At 36.9% G+C, this 11300-nt stretch overlaps 2 non-coding genes across 2 annotated transcripts; both read right to left on the bottom strand.

The window, feature by feature from the left end:
• Positions 1–10248: 10248 nt before the first annotated feature.
• On the bottom strand, positions 10249–10321 carry trnav-uac (transfer RNA valine (anticodon UAC)). Its single transcript has one exon. It is a non-coding gene; the product is annotated as a tRNA-Val (tRNA).
• A 175-nt stretch (positions 10322–10496) lies between these two features.
• trnav-uac (transfer RNA valine (anticodon UAC)) lies at positions 10497–10569 on the bottom strand. Its single transcript has one exon. It is a non-coding gene; the product is annotated as a tRNA-Val (tRNA).
• Positions 10570–11300: the final 731 nt, after the last annotated feature.

Here is an 11300-nt window from a genome sequence, read left to right as displayed (position 1 = left end):
GACCAGCAGCTCAGTCACCAGTGATTGCCTCGACAGGCTGGAGTGCATTACATATTTTGGGAAGAAAGGAAAATAACTGCAGCTCCAGCAGATGCCCTTGGTAACAAAACCCTCTGGGCAGATAGCATCAGGGTTGGGAGCAAGAGAGGGATGGGGAATGAAAAATCAAAGCGATAAGAGACTGGAACTGTTGGGGAGGTCAGTGAAGCTTAAGACATATAAGCATAGAATTTCTTATGCTAATTTGACTACATCAGAAAAGACAGTAGTTTTCATTTTTAGGCATTTTTTTTAAAAATATAGTTTTATTTTTAAAAAACCACATTGCAGAAACAAATATATATATATATATATTATGTATGTCTGCAAACAAACATAAAGCCACAGCAGTATTCCTATAAGCTGGAGGAAGGCCCAAATCCTTTTGCCTGTATAAGCTTCTCTAAGCCCTGACCCTCCGATTCGGGCAGCAGCATTTTACGCGTGAAAATGGCTTAGAGGCCTGTCAGGCTGGCAGGTTATGCAAACTAAAGCTCAGAATTAACTCGATAAACACGGTGAACTGAAACTATTTGAAATTACTGCTCAAGTCTTCTAAAAAGTGCTTCAGGACAGGAGTATGTGGGTTGTCATGTATAAAAATGCTTTGTACGTGTGTTTAAATGTGAAGAAATTAGGGGCATTTTGTCACAAATCAAGCCCTGAACTCATATTTTGAATAATGCATCTGCATTGAGACAAAGGGTGTAAAATTAGCAGAACTTCTGTGTATCTCATGGTGACACCATGTGGTTTCATTTTTTATTTTCATATTGATGGACCAGAGTTGGAAATGTTTTGCCCCCATGCATAGTAAATCTGACAAACAAAGCTGCTACCACAATTAAATTCACTACAAAACAATAAAAGACTTGTGAACTCCACAATAAAAACGAGAAACACACATCGCTCAATAAAAGCACATATTGCACTTTGCTGTTGGTTTAACAGTAAAATGTTGCTATTAATTCAACATTATGCTCTGTTATAGCATTGTGCCTTTTTGTGTCATTCTTAGTCATGTTTTATCGGATGTGTCACAACCACCACCATCCAGCAACACAAACATCCTCAACCAGTGTTGACTGAAGCTGTTGTGCAACTTTAAGGCAAGATGTGTGAAAACATATTAGCTCTTTCCACCGTCGCACAAGCATAGAGATGGCAGCTCTCCAAAGTAAACAATAAATAATGTAAACACTACAAACTAAAGTTGATTGATTAGTCAATCCATACAATTATTTTTTTCATATTCTAGGCTTGTCAATAACAATAAGTGATAAAGCCTTTGAGCCAGAGATGAACATGGAACATGAGGTAATAACTGGTAGATTTAAATGCCTTAGTGGCAGCTATGGTGGGCAATTTCATGTTTTAACTGTACTTGTAGTTTTTCTTGTTGTAAGACTAGAGTTAACTCATAATAAATGCCTCCTGGAAACTGTTGGGAATCTGTGGTAGTGGGCTTAAACCTACATGTTGAAATACATTTGTGGATCCACACAATCAGGTTTCAATCTTCTTAGATACATTGCAAGGACACCAGCTGCCTGTTTTAGATTTCACAGAGAAATGCAGTTTGATGCTTTGATAAATAATAAAATCCTAAAATATTTCCGTGTCAAAAATAATCATCATATCACCAGAAACCGTCAGCTCTACCTTGTTCGTGGCTTCTCTGTTTATCTGTAAAACAAATCCGACAGAGCAGTTACGTCTCTGTTGACATGTTGTTCCTGTCAAGCCATACGAAGAATGTGAGTAGTGGGGGTTGGTGTGACACGGGATAAAAAAGAGCCAGAATATGAAAAGAGGAGCAGCAACCGTGTTTGGTTCTGTGGGTGGGTTGTGTTGCACAGAGATATGGGGAGGGCGACAAATACTCAGCTGCAGCTGACTCTAGCTTTGGTACTTCATAAAAAGGTGACAGCAGAACAAACAGGTTTGACACAGTGAGCTGCTTTGACTTGCTTTCTATGCAGTGGATCTCTGAGATGTCAGAAATACTGCAAATCACACCATCAAATTCATAAAATTATTAAGAATTTTGACACTGGATGGTTTAATGTTTAAACAAGTAATTAAAATGTGTAGCAGTCCAAACACATGTTAGTGTCCATCAAGCTTATCTCACTATACAGACAGAGGAAGGATTGAGGTTACCTTAATATAACCAGAGACGATCCCAGAAAATTTCCTCATTATGTTTAGAAATGATAAATCAAAATATCTTTGATGTAAACTTTGACATTTATGCTGTAAATAAGGTAATATGCGACTGCTTTTTTTTGTTCACATTCCAGTTTTCCATCTTAGCGTATAAAATAAAAATTGTCAATAGAAGAAAATTAAAGTAGTTCTCTAATAAAAAAATAAAGTTCTGAACTGTACATCCGTCACAGCTTTTTATAGTTTTGCATAGGAAAAAGGTGACATGAGACTCATGTGGAGAGGAAAAACCATGATTTCATGTTTTTACCTCAACACAAAAATCTTAAAGATGACAACATGATATAATTACTTTTATTCAAAACAGAAAAGCATCAATTATCCCTGCTACTTCTACAACAGTCTAACATATAACCACAGTATGTGACCTAAACCATTTATTTATTTTATTTACATGAAACTCCCTTATTTCAATGTTGTCTAAAAATACAATTTTTACTGTGCTGGTTTTGAAAAATGACTAAAAATATGAGATGGATTCAAAGCTGAACATAAACCTAAGTATGTAAACATTTTCCAGCAGATTTTTTTCTCATGGTCAAGACTAGTGAGTTTTACAGTATCTAATAGGATAACAACAGTTTCACTGTTTAAAGCTGCAGTATATACCTTTTATAAAAAATTAAAAAAAAGTTTTTTATGTATTTCTTAAAATTCTCATCTTGTTGTGACAGTATAAGACAGATAACCAGTGAGACATTTGAGCTTTTCTGCCTTCTCCCAGGGCTCTCAGTACAAACTGCAGAAACAACCAATCAGAGCCAGGAGGAGGGTTTTAGTGCTGTCAATCAACAACATAGCCTGTCACCAATGCTAAGGCTAGTTAGCATAGCCACAGATAAACAATTTTCCTGAAACAGTAAGTTGTTCTTCCACCACTAGCACATTGTGTAGTGTACACAGGGATGATTGACAGCGATAAGACCCTCATAACGGTCCTGAGTTTTACAGACTGCTGTAGTAGTAGGAAGGAGATAGATTTTTTTTCTCAGATTATCTGTCTCATACCATACTGTCACAAAATGGTGACAGTTATAGTAAATATGGAAAAAACATTTTTTTTTGTAAAAGTTAAATGCTGCAGCTTTAAAGGAGCAGTATTATGTATTTCCCAGACGCATAATGATGTTTGATAGCACAATCAATAAAGTATGTTACCTTCACATGTTATAAATTGCTCTATATTTTTTAGAGCAAAATATAGCTTCAAATTTGCCTTGCAAGTGGATAGGTTTAAGCAAAGGTCACACCATAAATTACAAATATCAATGCAACATGGAGTACAAAATGAAATTAGAAAAACAAGAATAAAAGTTGGATGAAGCTGTGCATAGGTGATGCTGCCTGCTCAGATTACAGTTAATGCTTTCTGTCTTTAATTTGAAGAAATGAGCAGTTGTTGCATCCAGTCATGCAGCACCTCCGGTTTGGTTGGCCACTGAGCCCTGTCTCTCAGTCAGCCATGATTGAAAGTTGCCAAGGCATCTACCTCAGCTGCTAAAGGTCATTGTACTCATCAGCTGCCCACTGCCTTCCAGACTGACGGAGAGCAGAGTAAAGATCAAATGTCTGCCTGTTGGGCCAACTGTTCCAGCCTCCACAGTCATTGCGCTTTTCATTGTGCTGAAAAGGTTGGTGGGTAATATCTAGCAAAGCCACAAAAGTACTGATGATTCATGTGCAAAAGTAAATTAGTTCGTAAAACAATTAATTCTGCTGATAGAAAAGCAGAGAAGGTTTGCAAAGAAGGCAGAAAGGTGCCTTTTCTAAAACTTCTCTTTCAACTGCTGCTAAAGTGATTGGTGAGTACAAAAGGTTCACGTTAAAACGTCCAATAGGACACTTCAGAGCACTGAACAGCGAAGCGTCTCCAGCATCATTTAATTTTTAATCTAAATGAAAAAGGAGCGGGAGAAAAAAGTGAAGAGGAAGACTGAGACAGGAGAAGACAGAGAGAAGCAAATGCCAACAGGTCAGCAGTGGAAAGCCTCGGGCTGAGAGGCTCAGACGCAAAGCTCATTAAAAACAGACGGATTTCTCTGAGCAGAGGGACAATACGAGGCGAGAGATATCCAATGGCACTGGTCTTTTCTGTGAGGCAGGAGGATAGCCAAGGAAACCGACACAATAACAACAACAACAACAACAACAAAGACAAAAGGGAATGTGGTGCAGAAACTTAAAGGCATGAGGCAACGGTAGCATGGAGGATTGTTTTTTCTTGCTCTCAAAAAGATGAAACAGGAAAGAGGAAGAAAAGAAAATCCTCAGGAGGATCCATGTTGCATGACCCCTTAAGACATGATTCAGAAGGATTTACAGAGTGTTTTTCTATGTTCAGTCATTCATTTAATTGTCAAAAAAAGTCATACATTCAAGTTTTGCAGAGGAAACAAAGTAAAAGGCAGAAAAAAATCTGTCACAGTTTGAACATGTCTAACTAGAGCCTAGTTGTTTGGATAGAAAATACAGACTTTTTTGTTATAAACGCCGTTTAGGAAGTCTGTGTTCACACTGCAAAGGCCAAATCACAAGATGGCCTCCGCCACTTGTCAGAGATGCAGGTGAGCATTTCAGGCCTTCATGCTGAAGGTTAAGATGCTGATTTGAGCAGGCGGATGAATGCTTGCCCTTTGGTCTTCTGCCTCTTTATTGATTGCAACACACTTTGAGTCACAATTGCTTAAGCGTGTTTCTCTCACAGAGTTGGAAGAAAAAAAGCCTGAAGTCAACACTTAAGGGTGTGCACATCCACACCCCAGTGCTGGTCTTATTTTCCTGGTGTCGACATTCAGGGAGCTTTGTTTAAGCGCATTAGATGAAATAAGTGAGCGTCATTGGTTTACTGGCAGACCATCACTAATAGTGTGTGGTTTTCTCCCTGTCATTTATTATTGTGTAGTGATGCTCAGCTGCTTCTAATGAGAATGAAGAGGAACATTACCGCTATTGGCCAACAGGTACAAGAGGATATTTCTCTCTTGTAGTTCACAAATTAACTACTTTCTTTTTTCCACATATCCACAGTGCTTTTCAAGCTGAATGTAGTTTTCCTGAGTTGAAGGACGAACATTAACAAAAGTTCTGTGATATTCTCCCTTCATGGTTCGCTGTAGAGCAACATAAGTAGTGTCTGGTGTCCAATTATTCACTCCACACTGCTTCTGAAATCCATTAAAGCTGTGAAAAGTAGCTACAACAAGAATCAGATGACAAACGCATGAAACCATTAACCACGAAGCTTAATGGCCTCATGGTTTTGTGGTCATTATTGTGTTTTAATTTTAGTCAACTATTATTAGTATTTAATCAGTTATTATTAGCTTAAAGATTAAACTTATGGATGCACCATTATAAAAATGTTATATTAATATTGCTGTTACAGCTATAACCAATAAACATATTAGATATGTTAGTCCTCTGACAGCACTTGATTTAATATCTATAGTCTTCTTTATTTCTGCTTTCTGGGGTTCAGTGGCAACAAAAGTAAATGGCGCTACTGGAGTCTGGGTGTGTTTACTGTTGCACCCAATAGTTTGTCAACAAGCATTGTGTCTATAGGCATTTCAGCTTCTCAGTATTCTGTCATATTTATTTATTTTCTACAAAGAAATTTAATTTAAAAATCTGCTAACAGGCAGGTTTCTCATAGTAATTCAGAGTTAAAAGAAAACTCGGGGCATGGGTCCACTGCACAGCGCTGTCCAACTCATTTTCATTTTGGACCATATCAAAAATCTGAATGTTTCTAAAGGGCCTGTTGTCCCAGAATGTATTGACAAAACCCACCAAACTGTTAAAATATCAATAAATAGCTCTTTGTTTCAGTATTCAATAAGCATTTTTTAAAATTAAATAAAATTGAACATCTTTTCACACTGGTCAGTCCATCCAGGATTTTGTGAATGCTTATCTGTGTGTGTGTGTGTGTGTGTGTGTGCGTGTGTGTGTGTGTTTTTGACAGTCAAAATCACTGATTTTGTGGTGCTAATTTATACATATTTGTAAGGAATTTTTTTATACTGGTGCATGATGCTAAATGTGTTTATTACGGTCGACATCAGTCACAGACTGATGTCGACAGACAGCTCGACAGTCACAGACAGCTCGACATCAAGTTGAGCTGAGGCAGCAGTCACTTAAGCCCAATGTTTTTGGCCAATTTTAAGAAAAAAATGCAGTAAAAGTCAGAAAAAAAATCTGGGGATCTGTTGATTTTGTGTGGATTTTGAAGATTTGTGAAAAACTGTAGGTATTAATTGATGTAATTTGGAGTATAAAGGGACATATGCAAAGCTAACACAATGTGAACATTTAAAAGATACAAGATTAGATCATGTAAAACCACCTGCACAAAATTTTTGTCTCAAATATTAACATTCACATACATTTCTTCCCTAGTTTAATTGAGGGTAGGTAGAATAAAAACAATAAATCACAATTATAAGACGAAAGAATAAATTAATCTACAGAGATTCACCTGAAACAAACCTAAACACCTGACCAGTTAATTTTAAGGTCGCCCAGCAGATGATGGAGAGGAGATAAAAGTGATTGACAGCAGCATGCGGATTCGTTTTCCACGCGATAACAAAGTAATCACTGTGAAGGCAGCAGAAAATACACAATAAATACCCCGATTTGTTTGACTGATAGATATCTGATAAGAAAAAGGGATTGCGCAGTGCAACCAGTTCGTCATGCACTGATCTGCTGTGGGTCACAGTAAACATCCTTCAACACAAACACCAATGAGATGCTTTCAGAAGCAAATAAATATGAAATGAAATGAACTTGATCCGTCGTGTCAGATTGAGAGATGATCTAATTTGAAATCTCAGACCGTCACTGATATTAGATCTCTGTGTAATCTTATAACGTCAAGACATATCTTTAATGTACCCACATTGCTGTCTACCACAGCCCACACAGAGTAATTCATTGTGAACACATTACTGACAGTTGAGTTAATTCACTGCATCAAATTAGCTAATACACCATCCAAATAGGGGGAATTATTGGGCTATTTCATATCAGATGACAAGGATTTTAATGATGTGATGGTGCCATTACACTGCATAATGTGCATGATGGCGAAAATATGCTGATAATCAGATTTTAACACTGGAGATGGATATCCATACCAGGATAGCATATCATCTTCAACTTAAGGAAGCCTCTTAAACTTAAGTGTGTGTTAGACTTGGAGATGTAATGCTATTAACTGATGTCCAGCAGTGGCGTACACAATGTGCAGGTCGATAATTTACACAGACTCAAGGTCAGTTATTCTTTCAGCCAATTAACAAGGGAATAACCGCAGGTTGTGTTTGGCTGATCCAAAACCAGCTTTTCTGCAGCAAGAGCCAAATGTTAGTGGAAAACTCAAAATGTATTAGCTAAAGAGAAAGAAAAGGAGTTGCAAAGAAAAAAAAATCTGCAGATAAATTACTTCTCTTTGTCAAAGAAGCTCTGTGTTCATTGCTTTGGGCAGCGGGATGCTGAGGTGTTTGGGAAACATCATCAAGCCGAGTTGTTGGGCCAAAGGAAGTTAAGACAGACCGAACTTTAAGGGCTTCACTTCTTTCCTCATCTAAAGAAAGATTAAATTGACAGAAATAAATAAAATGAGCACATATATAAAATGTATATTGTATTTTCAACCAAAAGTAAAAGACTCATTCCTGTATATAACTCGCTCCTCACATTGTGAGATAGTAAAAATCTACTATGCCAGTACAAATAAAAGGATTACGATTGTTTTGATCATCTATCAAAACACTGTTTTGTGTTTATTTGACTTTTTAGTTTGTTTTTCTGAATGTATTTTAAAATATTGTGTGTTTAATAAAAATATGAACAATGAGTGAAGTGCTCCTGAACTACTGGAAAACAATTATTTTATCTTATACAATAACTAAAACTGGCTTTGCAGCGTACAGTAGCCTTGCAAACAGACAAGTTTTCTTCCCGTTGTTGTGGCTCATACTGATCTTCCTGCACCGTCCTGACAAAAATATTAATGTCCTCCTTCTCCCAGCTTTTTAGGCAATAGGAACCAATTATGCTGTTGTGTTTGTCTTTGGGATAAATACCACTGCAGCTGATGAACTTTGTTTGGGGGACTGAGTTTGACTAACAAAGTGCACTGTGTCAATTTGGCCCTACCAGTCCTAGAGCTTTAACATTAAAAAATATCAGGTTCTAAAATGATTTAAACTATTTAAATCTAATCTGAAAAACTATTTAAATCTAATCTGAAAAACTATTTACATCTAATCTGAAAAACTATTTAAATCTAATCTGAAACACACAAGAAAGAAAAAGCCAAAAATAGAAATGTCTGTGCATAACAAAGTAGACATATACAAAATCTATACACTTTATTTTTTTTTTCTTTTCACCAGAAGTTGAATTACATTATTTGGATCATTTCAGAGATTTTAAGATGCAAATTAGTGTGAAAAACCACCAAAAGACCTGCTACTCATAAATACGGTGATATTTATCGCCATTTGAGGTGAATCTGGGTTAATCATTATTGTGTGGGAGATTTGAGAAATTATATTTAAAAATATACCCTTGTTGAAAACCAGAGATTTTATGTTTCTGTTGATTCTTCACGGTTCAAACTAAACCTGCTTCACCTGAGACAACAGACTGTTCAAGCATAGATTTACTTATTTTGCCCACTGCTACTGTAAAAACATGGAGCTCACACAGAGGTGATAACTGGTGGCATAAACCTGTAGCTTAGCTGTGTTGTGTATTTTCCTGATATGTGTTTCTAAGGAACAGAAGAGTAAACTGGGGAGGGGATGAAGCAGAACTGGCTTCTTAATGGCTGCAGAAAACTGTCCCTTCTTCACTTCTTCACTGAATAAATTACCTCAGAAATGAAGACAGTCTTAATGAAACTTGTAAAAAGTGGGAATATTTATTAAAACTGATCATAATAAATAATTTACAAGTGACACATTTAAACGTGAGAAATCAATGTTTTAGAGAATACGACAGTAAATGACAGACACTGCAATCAATAAGTTATGGCACAGTTTATCTTCCACCTTTTTCCTAAGCATGCCAACAGAGGAAAAGATGGAAAGTTTAACAAACAGTGAGATAACACTGTGAGATATGGACAGGGGGAAAGGGAAAGTGTATCAGAGAGATAGAACCCGGCCTTATCAAACAGTTCAAAGCAGCGCCCGTTACAAAACAGGAGCAGCGGCCAGGAGATAAGATGGTAAATAAAAAAAGTAGCTCAATGTTACCAGCATAGATTTTAAAAGCATGACTCATCAGTGTCAAAGGCCTAACTTTTTCCTCTGTTTGTAATGCTCTAAACCAGGGGTGTCAAACTCAATTTCACCGAGGGCCACTTCAGCATATTGGCCCCATGTATCTATTTTTATCAACGGATAAAAATAGTACATGACCAATTTTTTTTATGATGTCGGTCAAGATAACGTCTAGCTCGACCTGCCGCCCTGACACCAACTCAGACACATCTTCATTCACAGTCTTACTTGTAAATCGATTTTTCTTTTCTTGGACGTTTTGATGTTAGCTTGTCCATGTCTCAGTTTTATTCGCTGGGAAAATCAATAAGCAGCTTGAGGTGACTCTGCTGCTCTCTAGAGGCGAGAAGCCATAATGTTAGCTGGTAACAATCAGAATGCATTATGGGTGATGTAGTTTGTAGTCAATTCGTGCTCAAAACCTATTTTAAGTCAATCATTGACCTATAAAATGCTGGGGGGGCGCACATAAAATGACAAGGCGGGCCACATCTGGCCCGCAGGCCTTGAGTTTGACATGTGCATTACACCATAGAACTGCCAATTGGTAATTGAAGTAAAGTAGCTTCGATTTCAAAGAAGCCTACATTGAAGTTGATTGGCAAATGAACCATCATGAAAGAGGAAGGCTCTTGTTGTCTCACTGCACCCCAAGAGATGCATAACCGACAAAAACCGTTTCTGTCTGGTTTCGAACCAGAGACCATTTGCGTGTAAAGCAAACGTGATAACCACTACACTACAGAAACTGAACTTCTCTGCTTTGTTTCAGTTTGAGGTTCCAAAGTTGATGATGTGAGATGCAACATGAAAATTTCAACTAAGGCTTGCACTCAGATGCCTGGATTCAGAGTACGGACCATGACACCACAGAATCTTGTTGACCTTTAGTAAACACCTGTGATGAAGAGAACATGCAAAATCTGTTTCTGTCTGGTTTTGAACCAGAGACCTTTTGCGTGTAAAGCAAACATGATAACCACTACACTACAGAAACTCTGCTCTTGCAGTGTTCCTGGTAGATGATCCAAATTTTGTTAGAGACTAATGTTAATGGGTATGAAACAAAGTCAAATATTTATACCACAGATCCTCTCAGAGAGGACAGTAACTTGGTGAACAAACTGTCACTTATACTTGTGCCTAATTTCACATTACAGTCCATAAACTAAGCCAGGGATCAAAAAATTGTATTGAAGATGTCATTAGCAGAGACAAATGGTTCTACAGAGACTTGGCTAAATGGCTAAAAAATAAAATAAATCGTTAAAAATAAAATATGGTTCAAAAATAAAATTAACACATTAAAATAAAAAAATATCTCTGAAATACAATCAACATTTGAAAATTAAAAATGGTTCAAAAATAATATCAACACTTCAAAATAAATAATGGTTAAAAAAATACAATCAACACTTCAAGATACAAAATCTCTGGAAAATAAAATATTATGTATGTTGTTTTGAAAAACATTAGAATATAAGCACTTTTATCAAATCTTCATTGTGATAAGATCATGTGAGTTATCCTTAAATCCATGGAAACTCAACAGTTTGTAAGGTAGGTGAGTTAGCTCAGCAGGTTAAAGCACGGTGCTTGTAATGCTGAGGTCATCGGTTCAAACCCCCTATGGGGCAATTCATGTGTGTAAGGTCTTTCAGACAATCAACACCTCACAATAAATAAGGTTTCAAAAATAAAATCAACACTTCACAATAAATAAGGTTT

The sequence above is a fragment of the Poecilia formosa genome, unplaced genomic scaffold, assembly GCF_000485575.1.
Source record: "Poecilia formosa unplaced genomic scaffold, Poecilia_formosa-5.1.2 Scaffold18, whole genome shotgun sequence".
NCBI lineage: Eukaryota > Metazoa > Chordata > Actinopteri > Cyprinodontiformes > Poeciliidae > Poecilia > Poecilia formosa.
The sequence above is the reverse complement of the archived record's forward strand: the minus strand, read 5'-3'. Positions and strand labels throughout refer to the sequence as shown.